At 32.9% G+C, this 6875-nt stretch overlaps 1 long non-coding RNA gene across 1 annotated transcript; it reads left to right on the top strand.

Annotated features, from left to right (window-relative positions):
* Positions 1 to 4040: 4040 nt before the first annotated feature.
* Positions 4041 to 6652, top strand: LOC136224826 (uncharacterized). Its single transcript, XR_010686633.1, has 3 exons — positions 4041 to 4228; positions 4804 to 4932; positions 5768 to 6652. It is a non-coding gene; the product is annotated as an uncharacterized lncRNA (long non-coding RNA).
* The last annotated feature ends 223 nt before the right edge of the window (positions 6653 to 6875 follow it).

The raw sequence follows: 6875 nt of genomic DNA, 5'->3' as shown, positions 1-6875 counted from the left end.
AGGTTTTGAGATTGCTAGATCTTCTACAGGTCTTAATATTTCTCAATGAAAATATGCCCTTGAATTGTTGGAAGATGCTGGCCATCTTGCTTCAAAACCGTGTTCTACTCCAATGGATCCTACTGTTAGACTATCCAAGGAAGAAGGCCTTCCATTATTAGATCCGACATTATATAGGAGACTCATTGGTAGACTAGTTTATTTGACTAATACTCGTCCTGACATTGTTTTTGCAGTAAATTGCTTGAGTCAATTTCTTGCTAGACCAACCTCCATTCATTTGCAAGCTGCTTATAAGGTGCTTAGGTACATCAAGACAGATCCTGCAAAGGGTCTTTTCTATTCCGCACAGGCATCTCTTCGATTGAGAGCTTTTTCTGATGCTGACTGGGCTACGTGTAAAGATACAAGAAGGTCTATTACTGGTTTCTGCATATTTTTGGGGGACTCACTCATTTCCTAGAAAAGTAAGAAACAAGCCATAGTTTCTCGCTCCTCTACTGAAGCAGAGTATCGTGCTATGGCTAGCATACCTGCAGAGATACAATGGTTACTTTACTTATTACAAGCTCTAAAGCTTCCTCATCCTGTCGCAATTCATCTTTTTTGTGATAATCAATCTGCACTCTATTTAACTACCAATTCTACATTTCATGAAAGGACAAAACACATCGAACTTGATTGCCACTTTATCAGAGAAAAGTTGCAAGCTGGGTTAGTTCGTCCTCTTCCTATCAGTACTCTTCATCAATTGGCGGATACATTTACAAAGGCTTTATCAGTACATCCCTTTCAGAAAGTCTTGTGCAAGCTTGGAGTTCATAGTATTTACACTCCAACTTGAGGGGGGGGGGGGGGGGTAACAAGTCTAAACGATGCGTTTTCTCTACACAAAACGCAGTCGTTTCCAGGTTCTAATAGCCTTTAGTATCGGTATTTATAGATGAACTTTTTTAATAGCTATTACTTTTGAAATTCTCTCTTCTATTTTTTCTTTTCTCTCGACTGTAATACGAATCGTTAATCTTTGATTCAGTTCCTGTAATTTGAATCTTTCATCTTCAATTCAATTATGTTAGTAATATATCAAATTAACAGAATATATAAAATGCTATATAAGATGTTGATTCTTACTTTGCCACCGAGGATTCCTCTAATTGACAGAACTAAGCCAACTTGAAATCTCCAGACTAAAATTAGATATTAAACCTTTATATTACAATTCAGAACAGACTCGTGATTAAGATTAAAAAAATAGTTGTGATAAAATAGAAATTACACTAATATTACATTGTTTAAACATATAATAATTTTTTAAAATGAGAACTATTAAAATCGTTTACATGTTTATATGGTTATATGTCCATTGGCTTAAACCTCCTCCGGGATGGGTTAAAGTTAATGTGGACGGTTCTACTTTTAACACTCCTGGCATGGCTGGGCGGGAGGCATTTTTCGCAACCATCGAGGCTTTCCCAAAGGTTGTTTTGCTTTTTCTACCCCACCTTCTTTTGCTTATATGGCTGAATTGAGAGCCGCTATTTTCGCAATTGAACTTGCTTGGGAGAAAAATTGGCATCAGCTTTGGGTTGAGTCAAACTCAATGTACGTAGTTAATCTGCTTAGACACCACTCCATGGATGTTCCATGAGTATTCGACAAGAGTGGCTGCATTGTCTCAGCATTTGCTCTAGAATGAACATTATCTTTTCGCAAATCTTTAGGGAAGGAAATAGAGTTGCTGATGCATTGGCAAAGTTTGGAGTCTCTTCCTCCATGATCAATTGGTGGCCTTCAGCTCCTGCTTTTTGCCACAGGTTTATCAATGATGACATTTGTAGTATTTTACAAATGCGTTTTTCTTGACTTTTCCTTTCTTTTTTCCTCCCCCTTTTTTTGTTTGTCCTCCTTCCTATTCTCTTGTTCAAACACTCTCTTTTTTTATTTATATATTGAGGGTTTGACAGTTCTTGGGCCATTGGTGCTCACCCCGCCCAAGTTCTGTCTCGTCCCAATTTCTATAAAAAAAATAGTTGTTACTAAAGTGCTGTTTGATAAAACTGAAAATTAAATGCTGAAAATAGAAATACTAAATTTTAAGTGTTGAATATTATAAGTGCTCGAAATATTACCTTCTCCCATATTTATAGGGAGCAAAATCGCGTGGCGGATCGCTTGGCAGCTGCTGGGCATGGGGGGATGTTAGGTGTTTCTACCCTTTCCGTTCCTCCTTCTTTTCTGTTACATTCTCTTCTTGAGGATAGGATTGGGGTCAGTCTTCCTAGACTGATCCCGGGTTAGGTTTTTGTTTGTTTATTTTTTTCTTCCCTTCTTACCAAAAAAAAAAAAAATAAGTGCTCGAAATATTGAGTGATATAATAATTATAAAAATATTAGCCGATAATGTTTAACTTAAAATGTTAAGTTAAATATTTTGACTTACCAACATAAGTGCTTCTTCTACACTTAATTTATTAATTTAAGTGGTGGAGAAATAATTGTTATCAAACGCACTTAAATGAAATAAGTGCTTAATATTTTAATTTAAGTTATTAAGTAGCTTATCAAACAAGGCCTTAAAAACTAATTATATCTAATATAATAAATTTTGAAAATCAAAACCTTTAAAATTGTAAATTAAAAATTAACTATATTTAATTTATATAATATAATAAAAATTCGGTTTAAAGTATTATTTATTTAGCCACTGATCTATTTAAAATTTTATAATTTGGCCATTTATATATTATTCGGTCACATTTGATTCCTGAACTATTTAATTTTTCATTAATATTTTTACATGATAACTTTAATATTGGAGAATTAGTTGAATTTCGTGCATAACACAAGTTTACTGCTAGTTGATAATAAGAATCGTAATAGAATTCTAACTGATTGTTCAAACTGTTGAAAGAGAACTAATTCGGTGTACTGACTAGAATTTATACAACTTGAAACTTATAACTTCAAGAAATAAAACTGTTAGGATAAAAAAAAGTTAAAAATCTTACAATATATTATTAAAATATAAATACTCTGTATTAAATAAAAATGTAGGAATTAATAATTATTTAGTACAATTTTTTGTGTTCATAAGTTAAAAGAAACTGCATATTAATAAGTAATCTTAGAACCAAGACAAGCAATTGACAACTAGATGGATTCGAGAAGTCATTTATTTCATACTTTTTATTGTTCGTACAAAAAATAAACGGTTAATTATAAATAGATGCTCAGTGGTTTCACACATTTATAGATGGGTCAATTTAAATGGAGATTAGATGTGAAAATATCCATAATGTTTACAGTCTAGAGAAATTTTACCTTTAACGTCTAAAATAGTGCAATTTTACCCCTAACATTGATAGACAAAAGCAATTTTACTCAAACTTTGGTAAATTGGATAAATTTCAAACATTATTATAAAACACAAATATTTTGTTTCTTGTTCTGGAACAATTGCATATCAGTTGGTCCTAAAAAAAATTTATATATTTTTTTGTGATTTCATAATAGAATTGAAGGTTAATATTTATAAAATTCGGCGAAATATTTGATTTTTTTTATCCAGCTCATATAAAAGACAGTATATATATTTTTTTTAAATTCTTTTCATGTTTATCATATATTTATGAACTGTTACTAATGACTGATAAAATTACACACATGTGAAGTATAGATGATAAGATTTATAATCATTGATACAATTTGATGAACTATTTTTCAAAACCCAATTTGTCAATTTTAAGGTAAAATTGCTCTTGGTTGCTAATGTCCACGGTAAAATTATGTCATTTTAAATGATAAAGATAAAATTGCTCCGAACTATAAACGTTAGAGTTTTTTATACTTAATCCTATTTAAATAAGTTCTGGAGTAAATAGAATTTTTCAAAGTATTATTTTTTTTACAAGTATAAAAGGCTAAAACTTTATTAAGCTTAAATTAACTGCGTAAAAGGCCCAGCCCAAAAAGGGCTTCTGGTTTTGCCCTAAAGATCGAAACTTTCTTATATATTTCCTGCGACTTTGTTTAAATTCATCTCCAGCCGCCGCAGCGATCTCTTCTCCTGTGTTCTTAGGGTTACTTTGTTTCAAGAGTATCATAAGCAAATGAGTTGTGATTAGAAAGAGAGAGATCTCAGCGATCAAAATCAATTCCGATTCAGAATTTCCGAACAGTAAAAAGCAAAGAAGGAGATAATGCCGCCACTCTCTGTGCTTGATGAGTAAGGCTTTGGTATCTCTAATTCGTTTTTAATTGACCTGTTTGCTTTCTCTTCTTTCTCGATTTGGGTATTCCACGATGAGGCTTCTTCCAATTTTTACACTTGATATGAACACATAGGTTCAGTTTTTGTTTAATTTTGATTTGCATATGTTGATTGTGTGAGGAAACAGTTATTCTCATCTGTTTTCTCGTTGAGCAACAATGCAGAAAAAGAAAGCCTAGTTTCGACCTATTTTATTCAAAGCAGAAAACTGTATTTGGGTAAATAGGAAGGGAATTGGGCACCGGCCAGACAACCGTAGTGATGATTTCCACAGATGAATAATTTCCATCTCACATTTTATCCTGTTTGCCTACTAATTTCCATCTCACATTTTATTATATTCCAAATGCCTATAAGGTGTTTGTTGATATGCCTCAAAGACCTTCACCATAATGGTAGTATTGTATCATTTAAGTTGAATCTCATCATCGTATGCTAAACAGAATCGTAAATTGATTTACTAGATGTTATCGTAAATTGTGCAAACTTTCTTTAATAAATTAGCGGCTAATATTTGAGAATGGGTGCAGGAAAAATAATTGTGAAGAAACAGACTTCAATATCTTCCCAAGTAACAAAGCAGATATTCTAGCAGTGATTGCAGAATGTGGCCGGCGAAAACGATTCCTACTAACACCGAGGATGATAAGAGGTTGCGGGTAAGTTTGAGGTTTAGAATTACTAATTTATTGATTATTTCATTGTGTTTTGTGATCACCTTACAACCCTAAATTTATATATACCCTAGCATTTTAAAATTTGTACAGATTTATTCTTTATTTTATTATTTTTTCTGCTTCATTTTCATATTTTTTTTTCTACTTCATCTTTGAACCAAATTCTCATTTTGTAGGTAAAACTGTCACTGTTATATACTTGTCTATGGTTTTTCTTTTGATTTTGGGTACTTTTCCATGCTATGGTGGTTTATTTAGCCCTGTGAAAATTCAACATTTTGAATTAAAGAATGAAACTCCTAGTTTCTGTTTTGCTGTTCTTATATGATTGATGCTCAATATTTTGGTGGTTTATTGAGCATGTGTTTTTTTTTTCATTTTGTCATCTAGATCTTTTCTTTTGATTAACAAGTGGAAAAGTTGAACTGAATTGTTGATATTTAAAGTTTATCCTGTTGAATTTGTCTTTTTGTGCTTGTATATGTATTGAACTTTAGGATGCATACTCAAAGATTCTTAACTGAGGACCTTTGAAAGAGGTAGCTGATTAACAAAAAAACTAGGGAGTCTTGGGTGTAGTAAGGGGACCTTCGGATTCCTAATTTTACCTATTGTCCTTTTTTTTTACGGCAGAAATTGTAGGTTTGATAGATCCAGCCAGTATATCTGTTCCAAGAGAGTAGTTTTCTTCAAATAGCATTTTTTTTACGTGTTAATTTGCTTAAGGATTTCCTGTTACATGATTTGTTTTCTTGAACTCGAATATTCAGCTTCCATTCTAATTATTTGTTTTCTTTGCTTTTGCTATGTTTCACAGCATTACTACTACGAGTATGTAGTATGTGATATCGGTGGAGATTTGCTTTGCTGCGACACCTGCCCCAGCACTTATCATCTTCACTGTCTTAGCCCAGAAGAAAGGAGTAGGAGAAGTGGATGATAAACTTACTACATATACTGAAGCATTGCTCAATTTGCCTGTAGTTACTAAATAGTGCAAGGCTCCGAGCGAGACAGAAACAAAGAGTTTCCCTCAGGAAAAGAAGCCTGGCAGTGATTCGGTTGGATGCAGGCAGTATCGAATCGGTGAGAGTGCATAGGAAAAGGGTCCGAAGCAGGCACTGTTGCTGGATCAGCTGCTATATGAATCTGAACATTTTCAGTAGTTTAAGATTTGACAGGAAAGGAACTTGTTCTTCCATGGCAGCAGGATTCAAGCTTTGTTATATTACAAGAATTGGGACAATAGGGAAAGATTGAGACTCAAAATCCTCAACTCTGCAGAAACATCGGGGTACTGAACTGAGGTTAAAATCTATGCCTTCTTTTCAGTATCAGCTGTCCTGGAACCTGGGAAAGCTAACAACCCAGCACCTTCTTCTCGGTGGGCTGATCGACATTTCCAAGCTGAAAATGGACTGGGAAGTCATTAAGAATTTAAGAAGAGGCGCCATCAGAGCCGACCATTATTGAAGAGAAACTCGTAGCAATGGATATAGACTCTTTTTCACTTAATCTAATGGTAGCAATACCTATCCGGTTTTTGTTTTTTTGTTTTCATTTCTGTTTCGTATGTAGACTAATCTGTAATGAACTCTGAATGCTTGGATTGATGCTATCTATTCTTCTTTGAATATTTAGTTGTGATGTCCAAGTAGTTTAAATATATTTATTGTGATGTCAATTATTTTCAGGTTTGTAATATGACAGTCTAAATATATTTTAGCGAATATTCATAAATCAAAAGCTGCAATCTTAGCAACTTTGTCTATAGGCAATAACTTCGAGTTAAATTAATATTTTTAACCTGAACTTGTATTAAATAGCATTTTCTTCTTTTTTTTTTTTTTTTTTTTTTTTTTTTTTTTTTTTTTTTTGCAGGAAAGGGAAAGAAGGCAAAAAAAAACAATAAAAAATCTAGCCCA

The sequence above is a fragment of the Euphorbia lathyris genome, chromosome 3 (genome assembly GCF_963576675.1).
Source record: "Euphorbia lathyris chromosome 3, ddEupLath1.1, whole genome shotgun sequence".
In the NCBI taxonomy this organism is placed as follows: Eukaryota; Viridiplantae; Streptophyta; class Magnoliopsida; order Malpighiales; family Euphorbiaceae; genus Euphorbia; species Euphorbia lathyris.
This window is presented reverse-complemented; position numbering and strand designations above follow the sequence as displayed.